We start from the raw sequence: 21,732 nt of genomic DNA, 5'->3' as shown, positions 1-21,732 counted from the left end.
TTACCTAAACAAACATATGCGCCATATAACATAAAGTATAAGGTCAGATATTTATAGCAAAGATTAATACCTTTTTAAGGGAAATTAATCATCAATTAATAGAAATTTAACATTTCTAGTGTGGCGCATTTAAACAAGGAGCCTTTGAATTTATTCTTTTTGAAACCAAAGCTTTTATTTTCTTTTTTCTTCCCTAACATTTTTTTTTCTTTTGCCTCCATTCTTTAGGGCAACTAACTCCTAACATTTTATTTGATATGGGTATACATAAGATGTAAAACTATCCTAACATTTTTTATTTTTCTTTCTTTTTCATCCATATCCTAACTTAACATTTTGAATTTATTTTTGACAAATATGCTAAATTATCAAAACCAAATAATGTTACAACGTCGGCTCCAGCTGGGGACTGCTTCCTCCTATGGGATGCAGAGAACACGCATATCCAAGTGCATTCTCCTCAGGCTATGGATTCTTTGCTGAAACAATTAGACACTTGCAATTTTTCAAAATAAAATTGAATCTCTAGATATTCACGGATGATGAATGAATGGATGAAAATATAATACTGGATACAATATTTCAAGTATTTCCCATTGACTCGCAATTAGGAATACTGTCCTTCCAAATTTTGTAGGATTAATGTATTATTTCCTTTGACTTTTGCAATGCTAAATGGACCAAACCAGAAGTTGTCAAATTTTGCATGCTTGCCTTTATCTTCCCTTCTTGTATCCCATCTAAGCACCAGGTCTCCTTTTTTGAAATTTCTTTCTCTCGCATTTCTATCAAATAACTCCTTCATCTTGTTTTTATATTTTCTTAGCTTGTACTGAATCTCATCCATGTTCTCATTTAACTCAATGATTTGATTAATCCTTCTTGAAAAATCATCTATTTCTTCATAAGATTCCTGAAGGAATCTCATAACTGGTAAAGCTAAATGAGTGGGAAAAGTTGCTTCCTAACCATAGACTAATTGGAAAGGAGAATTGCGTGTGGATCTCTTAGGAGAAACTCTGTTTTCCCAAATTGCATAGATTAGATGATTGTCCCAACTCTTTCTATTGTCTTCAAGAGTCTTCTTAATGACCTTAACTAAGCTTTTGTTGGACGATTCTACTAGTCCATTACCCTATGAATAGTATGGTGTAGAATGATGTAACATAATTGAATACTTTTGACAGAACTCAATCATTTTAAAACTGCTAAAATCCATTGCATTATCTGTAACAATTTGTTGAGGACATCTAAATCTTGATAAAATATTTTCTTCAAGGAATTTAATTAAAACAGTATCAGTTTCATTTTTAACAGGTATAGCCTCTACCCATTTGGTAAAATATTCTGTAGTAGTGAGAATCCATTTATGTTGATTACTTGAATGTGGATGAATCTCCCCTATGAAGTCCAAACCCCATTGTAGAAAAGGTGCCTAAACCAATACTAGAACAAGAGGGAGCGTTGACAGCTTTTGTTTCCCTGTGTTAGTGTCAGTATCTTCATCCCTCCATCAGAGATCAAATCCTCTTGTTGCATTTCATATCAGGTGTCCCGCCTAGTCATTTGCATTACATTAGGCGCATGGATCATCTGACGGTAATGGCATTCCTACAGTTTCCCTCATGTTATCTACCTGTTGGCTCATGTTTGTTCATTTCAAAGCATATACAGTTTTCTTTTTGTCTTAAAGATTGCAAAGGTATTTTAGGGTTTCATTGTCAATTAGGTCTAGGGTTTCATTAGGGTTTCGTAAAAAAATGTTTCAAAGTTTCTAATAACAACCAGCAGGCCATGAGGAGGTTCCAGCATCAATAAATTTCATCATTAAGTGTGTGAAAATATGTTTTTCCTCAAAACTCTGTTTTGAGGAAAAAACAGAGTATTTTGCTTTTATTGTACAAAAATCATGAAATTTTGTTTTCTTCATTGTAAATCTCTTCATCTGTAACCCTGGTTTCTTTCCTTAGCCCCAGTAGCTCCAACACCTGCAAAACAAGCAAAGCTCAGGTCATTTAATTCATCACAAAGCTCAAATGAAGTGAAAAAGTCCAAAAAACAGAGTTTAAAAAAATAAAGTCATTTCAAAACATTGTAAAAATGGGTTTTATGAGCCAAAAATTTAAAAGCTCCTTGTTTATAAGCCATTTCTTCATTTCAAGAATTCATTTGCAAAGTAGAAGCAAGGCAAAGTGATTTTGGTGAGCAAGTGAGAAAATTTGGTGAAAATCACTCCAAGTCACTGGGCGCGGTGCACTGGGCAGGAGGTGCGGTGCACATAACCGGCGCAGCGCATTAGGCCGCATTTCTCAATGCAAAAAGACATGGGCGTGACGCATACACTAGGTGCATTGCATTGGGTTGGATGCGCGGTGCACACAGCCAGCAAGCCCAAAAAATGCCAAAGATTGCTCCAAATCGCCCAAAACGCGCGGATTCGTCTTGGTACAAAGGTCAAACACATCATCAAAGACAGTTCAAGACAGTTTAACACATCAACACCTACAAATCCAAGACACTTTATCCACCAGCAGACATGGCATCTGATCCTTCATATGATTATGAAGAGGAGACCCACAGTGACTCACTTAGAGAGGGACATGCACCTAGGAGGTATCATAGAGGTGGCAAACATATTAGAGAAGAACCAACCACTCTTGATGAATTACAGGCCTACCCTCTTGCCATCTCTTGTTTCCAACATCAGTCATGTTATGAATTTTGTGAGAAGGTTGCTAACATTTAGTTTCATCATGAGTTGGCTCGTTTGTTTGTACTGCATTTACATGGTGATCAAGCCACTCTAGCTGGTGTCACTTTCACATTAACACCAGAATCCATTTCACTAGCAACCAGTATTCCCAACATTGGAGAGCAATGGAACAAGAGGTATAAAATTGACCGGAAACATTATGAACAGTACATCAAGCCCGGCTTTTTGAGACAGCTCAAGAGAGTGTTTCCTTTTCGGTACCTCAAAGATGAATATGCTCCTTTAATGAAACTGATCATGAAGTATTTCAGCTGTGAGGGCCGGTTCTCCCGTTTGTATTCTTATCATATCAGGCTGCTGATGCATTTTACCCGGTTACAGATGATGAACATCACTTACTTCATGTGCCGAAACATAGAGAAGATGACCACCCTAGTGTAGCACAAGACTCCTCAGCGACAGTTCAACAATATTTACCATTTTTCTCTCATCAAAATTGTGGTCATTCATCATCTTGGCTTACAGGGCATCACTTGGGAGGACTTAATCTCTCATGAGTTTTTCAGAGCTCAACAAGGACCTTCAGAGGCTTTACATGAGACAAGTGGACCTTCTTATCAGCATGAGGGCCATGAGACACAGACCGCTAGTGTGCCGGTGTTCATCACCTATTAGAAGGGCACTAGACGGTTGTTTGTTGTTGGGTCTTGAAAATGTCATTCATTTCCATTACACTTTCACTATTATGTCCATTATATCACCTCCATTTCACTACTATTTCACTACATTCATCCCACTTTCATTATCATTGGACCACATTTATGTTTTTCCAAACTTTATTAATTCTTAGCCTTTTTAAGTGAATTTGTGGTTAAAAATTAGAAAATAATGTGCATATGCTTATACCTAACAAGTGGGTTGAGATTGTTGACATGTGTAGGTCAAAAGGATACTTCTAGAAGACCCTTATGTGGCACTCTAAGGCCAAATTCGAATTTGAGTGGAAAGAATCATGGGATCATGAGGATATGTGTCACATCTCCTAATTGTATTGAAACTCTAAGAAGACATGTGTCTTATCAGTTCCTGTTTTGATTAGGACTCTAGAGGTAGAGGGAGAGATTCATGGACTCTCATTAATGAGATGGCTTCTCATCTTTTTGTATAAATAGGAGATATTTCTCCTTCATTTGTTAGCTTAGAGTTTAGAGCTTAGCTTGTGAGTCTTAGCTTAGCTTGGAGTTTGTAGTTCTTCCTTGATGGCTTTTGAAATCTTTGGAGAGTTTTGTTGTACTTTGTAATTTTGAAGAATTTGAATAAAGCTTTGATGTTCTCAACATGGAAGGAGATGTGAAGTAGATGTCATAGAGCATATTAGAATGTAAGGTAGAGTAGATTTTATTTTGTAATTTTGCTTTGATTTCATTATGTCATTTGATTGCTTTAAAGTTTGATAGATTAGATTTTCCATTCATGCAATTTTAATTCATGTAAGTGTGTTCAACCGGTTGATTGTATATTAGTTTTTCTTTACATGTTTTTGCATCAAATAGTGACATGAGATTTACCTCTCTACTGACTTTGTTTTTTTAGCTTTTCAATTTCAGTTATGCTTTGATTTTAGTCTTATTCATTTGCTTTGTTAGTTAGTTTAGATATCAAATTCCTCATATCATTGACGTTATCTCCTAAAGCCATAGCTTAGACTACCTGGCAAGCTATCAGACTATGAATGATGTGATTTGATTTTAGCTTTATTTTTCTGCAATTAGATATCAAATTCCTCATATCATTGACGTTATCTCCTAAAGCCATAGCTTAGACTACCTGGCGAGCTATCGGACTATGAATGATGTGATTTGATTTTAGTTTTACTTTTCTGCAATTAGATATCAAATTCCTCATATCATTGACGTTATCTCCTAAAGCCATAGCTTAGACTACCTGGCGAGCTATCGGACTATGAATGATGTGATTTGATTTTAGTTTTACTTTTCTGCAATTAGATATCAAACTGCTCATATCATTGACGTTATCTCCTAAAGCCATAGCTTAGACTACCTGGCGAGCTATCGGACTATGAATGATGTGATTTGATTTTACTTTTATTAGTTTGTAGTTTTTGATTTGTTTGAGTGCAATAGCTTAACTTTTATTTCCGTATTTAGATAAGCAGCAGAGACAGTGATTTCATGATCAGTATTTCATCTTTTGTTTGATTTAAGTCGCTGCATATTTACACTTTTGTTCAAGTACTGATTTGATCAATAGCATTTTTTGAGATCTTTTGAAGTGCTAAGTTTTGGAAGTTACCATTAGGGACATAAACCTTGTCTTGAAATCTCTATCCATACTTGACCTTTAAAAGTATTCTTAAGACCTTAGAATAGGGTTTCCATTTGCATTAGACACTTTAGGAAACCAACAAGAAAAGAACCCCAAAAACAACATAAAATATAAAACAACGAAGTAAGAAAAAGGTTAACTAAGCACATATGGTGCACCACACTTCATCAGTTTACGATACCCGGATTGACAATTTATGTAGAGCAATTTAAGACGTTAAATTGTCTAGACATTTGCAGCAACAAAGCGAGTGTTATCTCCACCCGGGTTGGAAGGGGCCTCGCTTCCGTCATCAGCACGACAGGTTCAAGACCAAGGCAAGAGGGCACTATAGGAGGAAGGACCATCAGGTGAGCGGGAGACTAATTTCATTCTCATCAAGGGTGATGATACTGATATGGGCCCACAAAGCCCAAATCTTAGAGAAATCATTCAGGAGCAGCAGGCGGACATTGATGCCTTGTCTACCAACTTGGATAGAGCCCAATGGACAATACAACACCTGGAGCAAAGGAATAAGTAGCTAGAGGACCAGCAGGTGATTATGGAGTTGCAAAACATTCGGGAGAATCACCAAGCTGCCCAAAGGAGGAGGGTGGAGTTCACTTCACTTGAGCAGGAGATTAATGCTAATAGGGAGTCATGGCTTGAAAGAGCCAATATCCACTTGGAGAGGAAGCTAGAAAAGGCAAACAAGGAGAAACGTTTGTTGAGACACATGGCTGTTCATTACATGGTGAGGAACAAAGTTTGCAAGGTAAGAATCAGGAATTTGAAAGCAAAATTGAAAAAGGCATCAAAGAGGCAAAAGGAGCATGATCAACTTCAGATATTAGCCGAGGCTTCCTTGACCCAACATAGCTTTTGATAGAGAAGACCCAGCCCAAATTTCAAAAAATTTGGAGCAATTTTTGCATTTTTGAAAATTTTTGTCACAAAAATAGGTTTTTCTGCCCTATGCGCCGCGCCACGTGGCGCTCGCTTTTGCTAGGAGCCTCCAAATCACAAAAATTTGGCATGAAAAATTATGCTTGCCTACCTATAGCCAAGAAATTTGGGTAGGTTTTGAGCCCTCAAAAGGGTCAAAAACACTTAAAAAATGACCTCACTGCCCCTATTTTGACACACAGGAAGCAGTGTTGGAAGACTGGACTTTTGAAGGGGAAAATGGAGGCCAAATTGAAAAATTCCACTTGGGTTGGAAGGTAGACAGGCAGACCTTTCCAACAAGTACACCTAGAGCTCATTTGGACACTGGGAAGGCCTCTGATAGTGGGTCCAAACAGGCGCGATGCATAGAGCATCAGGCACGGCGCATAGAGGAAAAATTGCCAGTTTGACCAAGTTTTGCTCTGTTTTTCGCCCAGCTTTGGCTAGTTTTACTTTTTCACTTTCCTAATGGAAAATTTATGATGTAATTTGATTAACATTGATGGATAATGATGTAAACATGTCAAATTTTCACTTATGGGGGTAGATTCCTCTATTAAAAGGTTGTTTGAAACTGAATGAATCAGTTCCCTTGTTTCTAGAGGCATGCTGTTTCAATGCCTGATTTCTAGTTCTCAGTTTAGAATTAGTTGAAACAGCTCCTAAACATGAGAGATAGACCCCTAGAGGCTAGGATGAGCTATGGTTTGTCTATATTATGTTGTTTTTCAGTCATTAGCATGGTTGGACTCTTGAGAAAGAAAAGAACTTCATTGTACACTCATATTTTCATTTTGGCTAAAGAATTGAGACCAGGATTTGCAGCACCCTTCGGGATCCATGTGGAAATTTGTATTGGTACAGTTTTTTTCTTTGTAATTGTGAATTTGCTTATGTGTTATGTATGCCATTCTCTATCTTTTTTCTTCTGAACTAAACAAACAAGAGTGTAAGTAGAATCCATTGAAAGTGCAGTGCTCTACTTGAAGTTTGCTTTAGTTTCTTGATGTTTTCAGCTTTTTGGGGAGGATCCATGATTTCTCTTGCCCTCTTCAGCTCCTCACCTATCTAATCCCTCCACCTCATTAGATTTTAAGTGCCAAAAACAATTGTCTACCTTGCCCCATTGAGATCTCTGCAGGACTGAGCCTCAATCCCTGCACCCAAAATTTTCCTTTCCATCTGAGCCAACAAAATCATGATTTTATTCAACCAAACTCTCTTTCACATATACCTAGCCTAAGATCAGTATTTCTATCAGTCATCTCAAGCCCTCATCGATCATAATTTGTTGAGATTGACCCGGAGAGAGCCCTCTCCTGACCTGGTAGGGCTAGCTACCAGGCTGAGCATAGTTTGATGTTGGCCCTGGATCCTACCTTTTCAGCCTGAGGTAGATCTAGGCACTAACATAGTGGCGACCATACTAGGGAAGAAAAGCTTATTTGTTTGTTAGTGTTCTTACTTTATAAACTACAGACGGATCCTGAAGTTATGCCAAGAAGCCTTCGAACTGCACATTGCTTTGCGAGTGCATAAGTAGATAAAAGCTGCTTCAGTCAATCTCCAGTCTAGTCTTATAAGCTGAACATTTGACTTGCAAATTTCCCTAGTACATGTATCAAGCTAGATTTGATTGTTGATGGTGGACAACGATCAGACACCACAAGGCTGAAATCATTCATCTGGCTACTCCAATGTCGAAGAATCCCAAGGTACAGACTTTTTATGGTGACTCTACTCTTCAAGAACTAGTAGCCTGAAGAATTTCTTGGTCAATTCATTGTTATCAAAATGGATTTTCTTGCTGGACGGTATGCTCCCATGAGCCGAGATCACATTCCAGGTTTTCCAAATAAAATTCTGAAGGTAAATTTTCAAAGGAATTTGCCTATGTTTAAAGATGATGATAGGAATGATGCCACTTTACATCTGGTTGGATTTCACATGCATATTCGCAAGTTGAAGGTTTATTTTCCTGAAGATTGCTTGATGAAGATATTCATGGCTACTCAGGAAGGTGAAGCCCAATCTTGGTATGAAAGTTTTCCGCTTGCTTGTATTTACTGTCTAAAGGATTTTCATGCCATGTTCTTTGAAAGGTATAAAGAATCTTATCCATCATTAAATTTAGTTCAGAACTGTTGCAAACATGTTTATAGTTTTATTGAAAATATTGAGAGAATTTATGAAGATGATGACTTCATGGATGATGAGATCATGGAAGCCCTATATGAAAATCCATTTCAGCAGCATAAAGAGAGTGATACTTATCAAGATGATTAGGAAAATTTGCAGCATGATCAAGATCTTAGTACGGTGGAAGATGATGAAAGAGAAGGTTTTATTTCAGATCTATCCATAGAAGAAGACAGCATGCAGGAAAGCCAAGTTTCAATTTCAGAATGTGATAAAGTCAAGTCGGCTAGTTCAGATCTAGATTCAGATCGTGATGATCAAGAGTACCTTGTTCTGAATCCCATGAAGGAGAGCTCTACTGTTGAGATCATCTGGAATGAAGAAGACCGAGTTATTTATCCAAATGTTCTCATTTCATTAGAACAAAGCCTTCATGAGGAGGTAATCCAGTCAGTTCATGAAAAACAAGATGAGATCTTTGTTCAAGTAAGTCAAAAATCTTCTTTCGATAACTCAGTGGTAAATGATAATTTGGATAATTTGATTGCCATTTCATATGAAGATGATCAACAATGTTTCCAAATTTCAGAAGATCAGGACTGCCATTCAGATTTTTCATGTTTTGAAATGTTATTTCAAGAAGACAAAAATCACTTGAGCAAAACAAAACAGAAAGTATTATCTCCTCTATCTGAAGACGAGATAGATCGACTCTTGAAAGGTCATGTTACAGCTCAAGTTAATGTAGGTCTGCAGTGTGCACATGATCAAGGAGGTGTGAGTGAAACTTCTTACTCTTTTGAAAATGATGACAGCCTTGAAATTAGATTTATAGATCAACAAACAGATAATATTTTCTTTCATGAAGATGATAAGGCTGTCATGTTTGATAATCTTGAAGATTGTTTTCTGCTTAAGAATGACCTAGACCATGAAATTGAGGAATGTGAGCCTGAGAGACACAGTATGCCAAAATTCGAGTTAGAGTTTCCCATGGTCAAGGAATTTACAGCTAACACTCAGATGGCAGAAGCTTATACCTCTCTCTGCCTTCCTATCACTCAGCAACTAATTGTTCTTTCAGATCAGAATGAAGGGAGTACTTGTATTTTTGCTGCTGGATCTCAAGACAAAATAGCGCTTCAAGATTATCAAGATCCCTTTGGCATTCTTTTGCAAGCATTAGAGAAGATAAATGTTGTCTGGTTCGTTATCATAAGCCTTGGTTTCAGTGGTTATTGTGAGTTGCCTACATGTACATCGTTCTGCCTGCTCAGGGAAAGTGAGAACAGAATTTCATTGAGTATCCATTTGTTGGATTGGTTACATTGGAAGGCTCACTACACATGATTGTACATATTTCATTTGTCGGCAGGTGGTTGTCATCATGATTTGAAGCCCTCAAATCTCAATGGTCTGCTGCCATTAAAAAGCTTTGTAAGTACTTGTTTCAGTTAAGTCACTCTTGAGTCATTTTTTCTTTCAGTCAGTTTAAAGATAGCTTTAGCTGAGTGTCCAGTTTCAACTTTTGAGAGTCTCATTTCAGTTTTGGATTAGTCAGTTCAACTATGAATCTTGAGTCAAAGTTTCGTAGTAATTAGTTTTTGGGTGTTTTGAAGTTATTGACTCCATAACCCAATGGATGAAGGCACTGCTCGCTTTCCCAGAGATCTGTAGTTCTTGGCACCTCCAAGGAGCTACCATCCCCATTGGAGCCAATATTAGTGTCGGTATCTTCATCCCTCCGTCAGAGATCAAATCCTCTTGTTGCATTTCATATTAGGTGTCCCGCCCAGTCATTTTCATTCCATTAGGCGCATGGATCATCTGATGGTAGTGGCATTCCTACAGTTTCCCTCATGTTATCTACCTGCTGGCTCATGCTTTTTCATTTCAAAGCATATACAATTTTCTTTTTGTCTTAAAGATTGGAAAGGTATTTTAGGGTTTCATTATCAATTAGGTCTAGGGTTTCATTAGGGTTTCATCAAAAAATGTTTCAAAATGTCTAATAACAACCAGCAGGCCATGAGGAGGTTCCAGCATCAAAAAATTTCATCATCAAGTGTGCGAAAATATGTTTTTCCTCAAAAATCTGTTTTGAGGAAAAAACAGAGTATTTTGCTTTTATTGTACAAAAATCATGAAATTTTGTTTTCTTCATTGTAAATCTCTTCATATGTAACCCTGGTTTCTTTACTTAGCCTCAGTAGCTCCAACACTTGCAAAACAAGCAAAGCTCAGGTCATTTAATTCATCACAAAGCTCAAATGAAGTGAAAAAGTCCAAAAAACAGAGTTTAAAAAATAAAGTCATTTCAAAACATTGTAAAAATGGGTTTTATGAGCCAAAAATTTAAAGCTCCTTGTTTATAAGTCATTTCTTCATTTCAAGAATTCATTTGCAAAGTAGAAGCAAGGCAAAGTGATTTTGGTGAGCAAGTGAGAAAATTTGGTGAAAATCGCTCCAAGTCGCTGGGCGCGGCACACTGGGCAGGAGGCACGGCACACATAACCGGCGCGGCGCATTGGGCCACATTTCTGAGTGCAAAAAGACATGGGTGCGGTGCATACACTAGGTGCGGTGCATTGGGTTGGATGCGTGACACACACAGCTAGCAAGCCCAAGAACTGCCAAAGCTTGCTCCAAATCGCCCAAAACACGCGGATTCGTCTTGGTACAAAGGTCAAACACATCATCATAATTCAAGACAATTTAACACATCAACACCTACAACTCCAAGACAATTTATCCACCATCAGACATGGCATCTGATCCTTCATATGATTATGAAGAGGAGACCCACAGTGACTCACCTACAGAGAGACATGCACCCAGGAGGTCTCATAGAGGTGGCAAACATATTAGAGAAGAACCAATCACTCTTGCTGAATTACAGGCCTGCCCTCTTGCCATCTCTTGTTTCTAACATCAATCATGTTATGAATTTTGTGAGAAGGTTGCTAACATTCAGTTTCATCATGAGTTGGCTTATTTGTTTGTACTGCATTTACATGGTGATCAAGCCACTCTAGCTGGTGTCACTTTCACATTAACACCAGAATCCATTTCACTAGCAACCATTATTCCCAACATTGGAGAGCTATGGAACAAGAGGTAGAAAATTGACCGGCAACATTATGAACTGTACATCAAGCCCGAATTTTTGAGACAGCTCAAGAGAGTTTTTCCTTTTTGGTACCTTAAAGATGAATATGCTCCTTTAATGAAACTGATCATGAAGTATTTCTGCTGTGAGGGCCGGTTCTCCCATTTGTATGCTTATCATATCAGGCTGTTGATGTATTTTACCCGGGTATGGATGATGAACATCCCTTACTTCATGTGCCAAAACATAGAGAAGATGACCAGCCTAGTGCAGCACAAGACTCCTCAGTGGTAGTTCAACAGTATTTACCATTTTGCTCTCATCAAAATTGTGGTCATTCATAAGCTTGGCTTACAGGGCATCACTTGGGAGGACTTCATCTCTCGTGAGTTTTTCAGAGCTCAACAGGGACCTTCAGAGGCTTTGCATGAGATAGTTGGACCTTCAGAGGCTTTGCATGAGACAGGTGGACCTTCAGAGGCTTTGCATGAGACAGGTGGACCTTCAGAGGCTTTGCATGAGACAGGTGGACCTTCTTATCAGCATGAGGGCCATGAGACATAGACCACTAGTGTGCCAATGTTCATCACCTATCAGAAGGGCACTAGACGGTTGTTTGCAGCAAAAAATCGAGTGTTATCTCCGCCCAGGGTGGAAGGGGCCTCGCTTCCATCATTAGCACACAGGTTTAGGACTGAGGCAAGAGGCCACTACATGAGGAAGGACCATCAGGTGAGTGGGAGACTGATTTCATTCTCATCGAGGGTGATGATACTGATATGGGCCCGCAAAGCCCAAATCTTAGAGAAATCATTCAGGTGCAGCAGGCGGACATTGATGCCTTGTCTACCAACTTGGATAGAACCCAATGGACAATGTAGTACCTGGAGCAATGGAATAAGCAGCTGGAGGACCAGCAGGTGATTATGGAGTTGCAAAACATTCGGGAGAATCGTCAAGCTGCCCAATGGAGGAGGGTGGATTTCACTTCACTTGAGTAGGAGATTAATGCCAATAGGGAGTCATGGCTTGAACGAGCCAATATCCACTTGGAGAGGAAGCTAGAAAAGGCCAACAAGGAGAAAAACTTGTTGAGACACATGGTTGTTCATTACATAGCGAGGAACAAAGTTTGCAAGGAAAGAATCAAGAATTTGAAAGCAAAATTGAAGAAGGCATCAACGAGGAAAAAGGAGCATGATCAAATTTAGATATTGGTCGAGTTCCCTAGCCCAACATAGCTCTTGATAGAGAAGACTCAACCCAAATTTCAAAAAATTTGGAGCAATTTTTGCATTTTGGAAATTTTTTGGCACAAAAAAAGGTTTTTCTACCCTATGCGCTGCGCCACGTGGCGCTCGCTTTTTCTAAGAGCCTCCAAATCACAAAAACTCAGCATTTTTGGATTTGGCGTGCAAATTTATGCTTGCCTACCTATGGCCAGGAAATTTGGGCAGGTTTTGAGCCCTCAAAAGGGTCAAAAACACTCAAAAATGACCTCACTGCCCCTATTTTGACACACATGAAGCAGTGTTGGAAGAATGGACTTTTTAAGGGGAAAATGGAGGCCAAATTGAAAAATTCAACTTGGGTTGGAAAGTAGACAGGCAAACCTTTCCAACAAGCACACCTGAAGCTCATTTGGACATCGGGAAGGCCTCCGAAAGTGGGTCCAAACAGGCACGACGCATAGAGAATCAGGCACAACGCATAGAGGAAACATTGCCACTTTGACCAAGTTTTGCTATGTTTTTCACCTAGCTTTGGCTAGTTTGACTTTTTCAATTTCCTAATGGAAAAATTGTGATGTAATTTGATGAAAATTGATGGATCATGATGTAAACATGTCAAATTTTCACTTATGGGGGTAGATTCATTTGTTAAAAGGTTGTTTGAAACTGAATGAATCAGTTCCCTTGTTTCTAGAGGCATGCTGTTTCAATGCCTGATTTCTAGTTCTCGGTTTAGAATTAGTTGAAACAGCTCCTAAACATGTGAGCTCGACCCCTAGAGGCTAGGATGAGCTATGGTTTGTCTATATTATGTTGTTTTTCAGTCATTAGCATGGTTGGACTCTTGAGAAAGAAAAGAACTTCATTGTACACTCATATTTTCATTTTGGCTAAAGAATTAAGACCAGGATTTGCAGCACTCTTTGCGATCCATGTGGAAATTTGTCTTGGTACAGTGCTTTTCTTTGTAATTGTAAATTTTCTTGTGTGTTATATATGCCATTCTCTATCTTGTTTCTTCTGAACTAAACAAACAAGAGTGTAAGTAGAATCCATTGAAAGTGCAGTGCTCTACTTGAAGTTTGCTTTAGTTTCTTAATGTTTTCAGTTGTTTGGGGACGATCCATGATTTATCTTGCCCTCTTTAGCTCCTCACCTATCTAATCCCTCCACATCATTAGATTTTAATTGCCAAAAACAATTGCATATCTTGCCCCATTGAGATCTCTACAGGACTGAGCCTCAATCCCCGCACCCAAAATTTGCCTTTCCATCTGAGCCAACAAAATCATCATTTTATTCAACCAAACTCTCTTGCACATATACCTAGCCTAAGATCAGTATTTCTATCAGTCATCTCAAGCCCTCATCGATCATAATTTGCTGAGATTGACTCAGAGAGAGCCCTCTCTTGACCTGGTAGGGCTAGCTACCAGGCTGTGCGTGGTTTGATGTTGGCCCTGGATCCTACCTTTTCAGCCTGAGGTAAATCTAGGCACTAACACCCTGAAAATATCTAACACTGGGTGCAACTTCTAACTCTTGCTCCAACTTCTTTAAACAGTATGTGCCAGTAGAAACCTGCTTTTAAAATTTTGTAAATTGTTGCTCTCTAGGCATAGTGTCCACCACAAAACCCTGCATGGCACTGATCTATAATTACCTCTGTTTTATTTTCAGTCAAACAGAGAAGAAGGACTGAGAGGATCCTTCAAGTATAGATTACCATTGATTATACAGTATTTAACTTCTTTTAGCTTCAGGGCTTTACATTGCTTTAAGTCAAGATTAGCTTGACTTTGAAAATCTCTAAGAAACTGCACAATATCAGAATACCAATCAAATAGTAGATATTTTTAATCTATATGAATGAGAATGGTTTGATCTAAAGAAGAAGGTTCTTGTGGATTCTTCTCAGAAGAAAGTTCAGAATTGAAATTTATTCCCAATATTTTGCAATTGGATTCAACCAGCAATTTGTCCAAACCTTTCCCGGATGCGGGTGTTAATGACGCGTGAGGGGCATGTGGCTCGTCACATGGGCAGCTGTCAGCCCGGACGAGCCACGCCACACCAGTACGCATGCCCCTTAAATTCGCCGGAAGGTGAAGCAATGGGCTCGAAAGGTAAGGTTTTCACGGAGGGTGATGTTGTTGGAATGTTCAGTCCAGTGCAGGCGCCATTCAATGCGCTGCAGCATTCGAGGAATATGGATGTTATTAAGTTTGAATCCCAAACCACTCTTCCGCATTCCTTCAAGCAATTTGAGTGGGTGTTGGCAGAGGCAGAACATTCTCTGGCCCGGTGTAAGGTTTCTCAGGGTAATTCTGTTTTGGGAGGCAATTGTTGGATAACCAGAGAAAGACTCAGGATGAGCAGCCGCAGAGGTTCAAGGGGTCGTTCAGCCTCACAGAGGCCTGACATTTCGCCTTCCTCTTCAGTGGAGATCACCTCCGAGCAAAATAGGCCTCCGAGCAGCAATGTAAGAGGTAGCAGGGGAATTCAGGAGTGTGGTCACACGGAACACCCGGCCATTCGATACCGAATCCCATGCACATTGGCGAACAATACCCTCATCGTTTCGGTCACCGTGGAGCATTGCAGCAACATACGGGGGTGTCTGGAAAATGTGACTGTGCCGAAGGTTGATATGGAAACTCCCACTGTCGACTTCAGACGACCAATTCAGAAGGATGATGCCGGCCCTAGTGAACCTGCTCAGCGGAGCTCGCACTCGGACGCGGAAGATTCGAAGAAGCTTAAGGGTCCAGCAATGGACGAGCCTCATACCATGGATGAAGACTAACTTTGCAGACGCTCTGTCTTCACGGAAAGGAATGCATCTCTCTGACTATTTCATTTTGCTCACTTTGTATGTTTGTTACGGGGTTTATGTCTACCGTGTCGGTCCAAATCACCACAGTGTTAGTCTATGTGTCAATCTACATGTCCACAGTGTTGAATTATGTATCCACCGTGTCGAATTATGTATCCACCGTGTTGAATTATGTATCCACTGTGTCAACCCATATGTCCACCATGTTACTTCTAAATGTCGGATATGTCAGAAGGAAGGTAAACTGGTCTCTCTCAGTGCCAGTTTTGCTATGATTGATAATTCATGGGGAAAATCTCTCTGAAGGAACAGGGCCTCGGCCTAGATGTAAATTTTGCTGTAATTTTGGCTTTTTTGTAATATAATTAGATCAGTTTTATCGATAAAATTTTTTTTTGTCCAAACCTTGACCTTTCACTAGCTTTGTGGTCTTGATATCAATATCAAATTCAAGAATTTTGGCAATCCATCTCCCTCTTCTTCCATTAGTATCAGGTTGGGTTAAAATAGTTTTGACAACATGATTAAGGACATAGGTTGTACCGTTTGAATGAAAACCATAGGTTCTAAAGGCTTTGAGGGCTTGGATTAAAGCATAAGATTGTTTTTCAATAATTCCATATTTAAGCTTGGCATCCCTCATGACTTTACTAAAGAAGGCTATGGGTTGTTCATCACCATTTATATTCTTTTGTAAAAGTACAACTGCTAAGGTTGTCTTTGATGCAAAAGAAAATTTCCTAAGAGGGTAATAGTAATGAGGACTGGCTAATGTAGGGGCTTCGGATATAGCGTTTTTGTTCTGATCAAAAGCATATATGGCAGAAACTTTCCATTTCACTTCGTTGTTCTTCTTTAACATATCAATTATATCTTTTAAAATCTCTGTATAACTAGGGATAAACCTTCTAAGAAAATTAATTTTCCCAAGGAACGTTTGTATCTCCTTCATGTTTCTAGGCAAAGACATTGTTTCAATAGCTAAAACCCTCTTTGGATCAATGACAACTCATTACTTGGAGATAATATGCCCCAGTGATTTCCCTTCCTTTACAAAAAATAAAGACTTCTTTGGATTTATGGATATGCCATATTTTCTGCACCTGTCAAATACCTTTCTCAAGTGTTTTAAATGATTTTCATTAGAATCAGAGAAAACAGGTAAATCATCTAGATAAATGACAGTGAATTCAGATGTCTTACCAACAAATGTTAGATCGATGAATCTCTGGAAAGTGGCTTCAGCATTTGTAAGTCCAAATGGCATCCTGACATACATGAATGTACCCCATCAAGTAGTAAAAGTAGTATCTTCTTGGTCAGCTTCACTCACCATAATCTTTATTTTAGCTAGAAAATCCATCTAGCATAGAAATCCTATTTCCACCTGAAACTTTCTAAAGTAGATGATCCATTTTGGGCAATGGGTAGTTATCCTTTAAAGATTATTTGTTCATATTTCGGAAGTCTACACATAACCTAATTTCACCATTTTCTTCCTAATAGGAACTAGGTTAGCCCCAATTAGAATAGCTTAAAGGTACTATGATATGAACATCAAGCAACTTTTTAAAGTTCTTTATCAATGGTTGGAAGAAGTATTGGATTGATTCTTCTTAATTTTTGTTGGAAGGGTTTTGCCTCTGGTTTTAAAGGAATTTTGTGCTCAATCAAAGATGTATCATAAGTTTTTAATTCATTATAAGACCAGGAAAAAACATCTTTGTAATTTTTAAGAAGATTCAAGTATTTATTTTTAACATCCAAAGGCAAAGATGATGATATTTTAACATTTCTAACTTCATCTAAAGTCCCAATATTACACTCTTCAATTTCTTCTTCAGGTGAATTAGACAAGGGGTTTTTGAAGACATCATTATTATCAAATAGTTTTTCCAATGGAACTAATCCTTTGGGAATAAAATTATTAGATAACTGAATGATATCATGATCAAGAATTTTAAGACTAAATGAAGTTTTTGGGCTCTGTTGATTTGATTCTTGGACATCTTTTTGATCATCTTCAATTTTCATATTTGAAAATTCATCAATGACTTGACGAAAATATTTTAACTGCTCATCATCCTCAAAAATCTACCAGTGTTTAAGGTTATTAGGAATTGATGGTCTGTACTTGACTTGAATCTAATATTCCAACAACAGTCGCTCATGGATTTTGAAAGAGCTTGTTGAAACAACAAGTGAATCAACATGCATATTCTCATCCCTGGGTATAGAAATTATGTTAAATCCTTGAAATAAATTTTCAATTGTATCCCAAACTTCATTTCTATAAGATCTAAGTCTTAGGTTCTTTGTTTGACATAGGTTTCTAACTTGCTTGACTATTAGTTTAGAATCAGAAAAGACACTCAAGTTTTGAACCTTTAGACTCTTAGCTAGTTCAATATCAAGAAGAAAAGCCTCATACTCAACCACATTATTGGCGACTTCAAATTCAAGTGTACATGACTGAGTAATATTCTCTTTATTTGGTGAGATTAAAACAATCCCTACTCCTACTCCTTCCTTTGAGCAAGAGCCATCAAAATAAAGTTTCCAGATATCTGAATTTACAATTTTAAGTTTGGAAACTATATTTTTTATGGCAAGTTGAGTGTTTGATGAATTTTTCAATGATAACTGAAAGCAACCAAAATCCTGATCTACTACATAGATGGGGTGGTTTTTTGCTTGATAAGACCTGCAAACAATATTGACGAATCTAACTTCCATATATAACCTTAAATGTTCACCTCCATAGACTGGTATAGTAGCAAAATACATGTCCATCTGAAGTGATCCTGCAAGTTTAGCACAACATGATTTAGATAGAAGCATGCAAAACTTGGCAGGAATATTAGTGACAACTATGTCTAAGACTACTCTTAACAGGTATTTGGGTTAAGTTCACAATTAGGTCTTTGATCAGTCCTAGGCATGGTACTTTCTTCGAATCAAAGGTGTAGAGATCATGATAGGAATGAGTAACTTCTAAATGGAGCTGGTCCATAATTGCCTTTGGGATAAGGTTATGAAAAGCTCCAGAGTCCAACATGCAGTTATACAAGAAAAAATCATGGACCTTTAAAGTTATGTAAAAGGGAGGAACAATCTCGTCAATCATGTCAGAACTAGGGCCAAAAACTACTGAGGGTTTTTCATCTAGTAAAATAATAATATATCCCTCAACATCTACACTAGAGGATTGTATCCATTTAGACACTTGTTTTTTATAACCAGGGTTCTTGGAAAGTTCAGCTAAAGGCATAGAAATCTTGACTCTTTCCAATACTTTCTCAATATTAAAATTTGTCAAATTGGTTTTATCAGATGAAAAGGTTTCAGTAGATGACTCTATAGTTTGAGGCGTTGGAGTTTGTGTTTTGATAGATTTTATTGTAGGTTCAATTATAGTTGTATATTTTGGAGGTCAACCTGAGCCTGATCTGGGTCTTAGAATATATCTCTTATTTAACTCTACAATCAAAAATTCAGAAAATGCTTGATATTTAGAAAGTTTGGCATCTCCTTGCTCTTTTTCAAAAGACTGAGGGGAAGATGTTGGCACTATTGTCATTTATATTGTTAAAGAATCAACATTATTGAGTAATTAAAGGACCTATATCCTAACGTTGTTGATCATCAATCAACAATGGTGGTTGGATGTTTAGATCGGAACTTGATCTTTGAAGGATATTCATTTGAGGACCTCTTCGAAATTCAGTTTGAGCTTGAGGCCTAACAACAGTTTGCAGAATAGTTCTAGGTTGTGATTCAATTTTAGAAATCCTATTGGAAAGATTTCTAAGTAAAGATGTGATTTCATCAATTTTCTGGTCTTCAAGTTTAGATTTGGAAGAAGATGAGTCATCAATCTTATCTTTTAACTTTCTTTCTTCTTTCTTTGCTTTAGCTTTAAGTTTTCTAGAAGTAGACTTATTAGCTTCAACCTCTATAGAATTTGTCTGCATATCTTTTAATGTATTAGGTACTCTTTCTCTTAGCATGACTGCAAAGTCATCTTCAAATGCTTTGGAAAATCTAACTTTTGCAACTGCTACTAGTGGCTTATAATCAGTAGGAATTTTATGATAGATTTTATTAAATCTCTTGATAAATTCGGCCACTGGTTCACCATGGTTTCTCTTTAATTCTTAAAATTCAGTAAGAAAGTAGACATGATCCTTCTTTAACCCCCATTGATTTTTAAAGATAGTTATGAGGTCATTCCATGTCGTAATAGAGGCAGGTCTAAGTTCTCTAAACCAGATCCTAACATTTCCTTCGAAGGATTGCACAAATAATCTCATATAAACATTTTCATGTTCTATGTTCATATTATCTATGAAATCTAAGAAAGATGCTAAATTATCTTCTGTTGAAGGCCCAGTTTCACCATTGAATCTTGGTAAATTCTTTAGATATCCATGAGGAAAATTTTCCAAGTTTTGAGGAAGGACTAAAGCAATATATCTTGCTTGTACAATGGGTTGAAAATCCATAATGGAAGGTGGAGTCTGGGGTGATTTAGTAGATGATGAAGAAGAAGAGGATGAAGATGAAGGTGAAGGAGAATCAAGAGGGGTATCAAGTGTGGAGAAGAGAAAGAAGGAGGAGACCTCTTTGATGATTTCAAAGGGTTTTTAGTAACCAACTTTTGAACTCCTAATGGGGAGTCTTCCATATTATCAAACAAATGATTTGAATACACAGAGAATGTCCCTTCAAGGTTAGTAGAAGTTGATGGAACAAAATAAGTAGTTGGAGAGATGAAATATGTAGGCTTGAATTCAGGTAAATGTAAACCCAATTCTTCCTCAAATGAAGGTGATTTTATAGGAATGGATGGAACTTGATATGACTCAAGTGAATGGATTAAAAAGGCTAATGGAAGATCTACTCCTTTTGAATGGAGTTCATAAATCCTAGGAGGTAGTTCAATCCACTCAGAATTAGATGGAACAAATGAAAAAGGATCTACAAATGGTATATCTTAAGAGTGTAATCTTGAAGAAGAAGAAGAAGAGGTTTGAAGTCTTCTCCTTAAAGATGCTCCCATAATAAGTCTCTCCGGATCTAGTAGAGGGTTAACAATCTCAGAAACAGAGAGTGATCTAGTATGCTTAAAAGGATCCATCTTGAAAAAGTGGAATCGCCAGGTGAAATATTTTAACCTATATCTAATCCTTTATTCACCTTAAAGGAAAAGAGAAAAATCGGTGCTCCCAAAGAAAATAAATCTTTCAGCCCTTCGCTCCCCGGCAATAACACCAATCTGATGTTGTCCTTTGAGATAACTCTAGGTCAATTAGTTATGCTAAAGCATCTATAAAGTTTTGTTGTTTTGAATTATTAGATGACCGGTGAACAATTTATAAACAAGTGCTTAAAACTTAGATAGATTTCCAAGTAAAATAAAAGGTTGTTCTTTAACTGCACATAGTTAATTTGATTTTAGTGGGGGTGGAAAAGGAGAGCATACAAAAGTATAATTCATTGAATATTCAAACTGAATACTTAACAAATTATAAGAATAATTTAAGAAAACATTGTTTTCTTAATCAAAAAAATATAACTAAATTGTTACAAATATATTATGTAATTTATAATTAAAGAGGAACTTACAATAAGAAACAATTCTGTAAATTATTCTCTTTTTATAAACACAATTTCACAGGGGAATCAAAATAAGGTTGAAACTTAGTCAGATTTTCCCAGATTAATGTAAAAGACTTAATATATATGAAGAAAACATAATGAATGAATAACATGAAATAAAACTCACTTAGAAACAGACCATATGAGATAAATCCAGAATCCTTTATTATTCGAAAAAAAATGCTCCAGCTGAGTACAAATCTGCTTGATATTTTGTTCAAGGGTTCAACCCATAATATATCAAAGAAGGAGTTATTTATACAAAAAATTTGAAAAAGTTCTAAATCTATTGGAACAACATACCAAAATAGGACAATAGTGTAGGAACTGAGAAACTGCTGAAGAGGTGGATCTATCTTTTGGGAATCTGTTGATGATCTGGCATGAAAAAACTTATGAGCTGTCATATTGTTAGGATCATAAATTACTCAATTGTTTCACACAATTGATCCCATCTTTCTTCACTTGGGATTTTCAAATTCACCATATTTCTAAATGTTTCATCCACTTTTGTGTACCTCTCGAAAGTTGGCATGCTAAGGAATAAACATATAATTTCATGCTTGATGGTCAAATCAAACTCCAAGGCTTCCAGAAAGGCCTTCCCTATTATCTGTCCTTTGATTCCTGCAAACTTGGCTCTATCCACTACAATAGTATACAACTTCTTCCAATAATCTTCTAATTTGATCAATTTATCATTTAGAGCTACCAATCCTAGTAGTCCTTTCTGATTTAAAGTATTGAATTTTGAATGAAACCTTTG

The sequence above is a fragment of the Pinus tabuliformis genome, chromosome 8 (genome assembly GCF_031772625.1).
Source record: "Pinus tabuliformis cultivar Carrire ecotype Pingquan chromosome 8, CPIR1, whole genome shotgun sequence".
NCBI classification, from domain to species: domain Eukaryota; kingdom Viridiplantae; phylum Streptophyta; class Pinopsida; order Pinales; family Pinaceae; genus Pinus; species Pinus tabuliformis.
Note: the sequence above shows the minus strand (reverse complement) of the source record.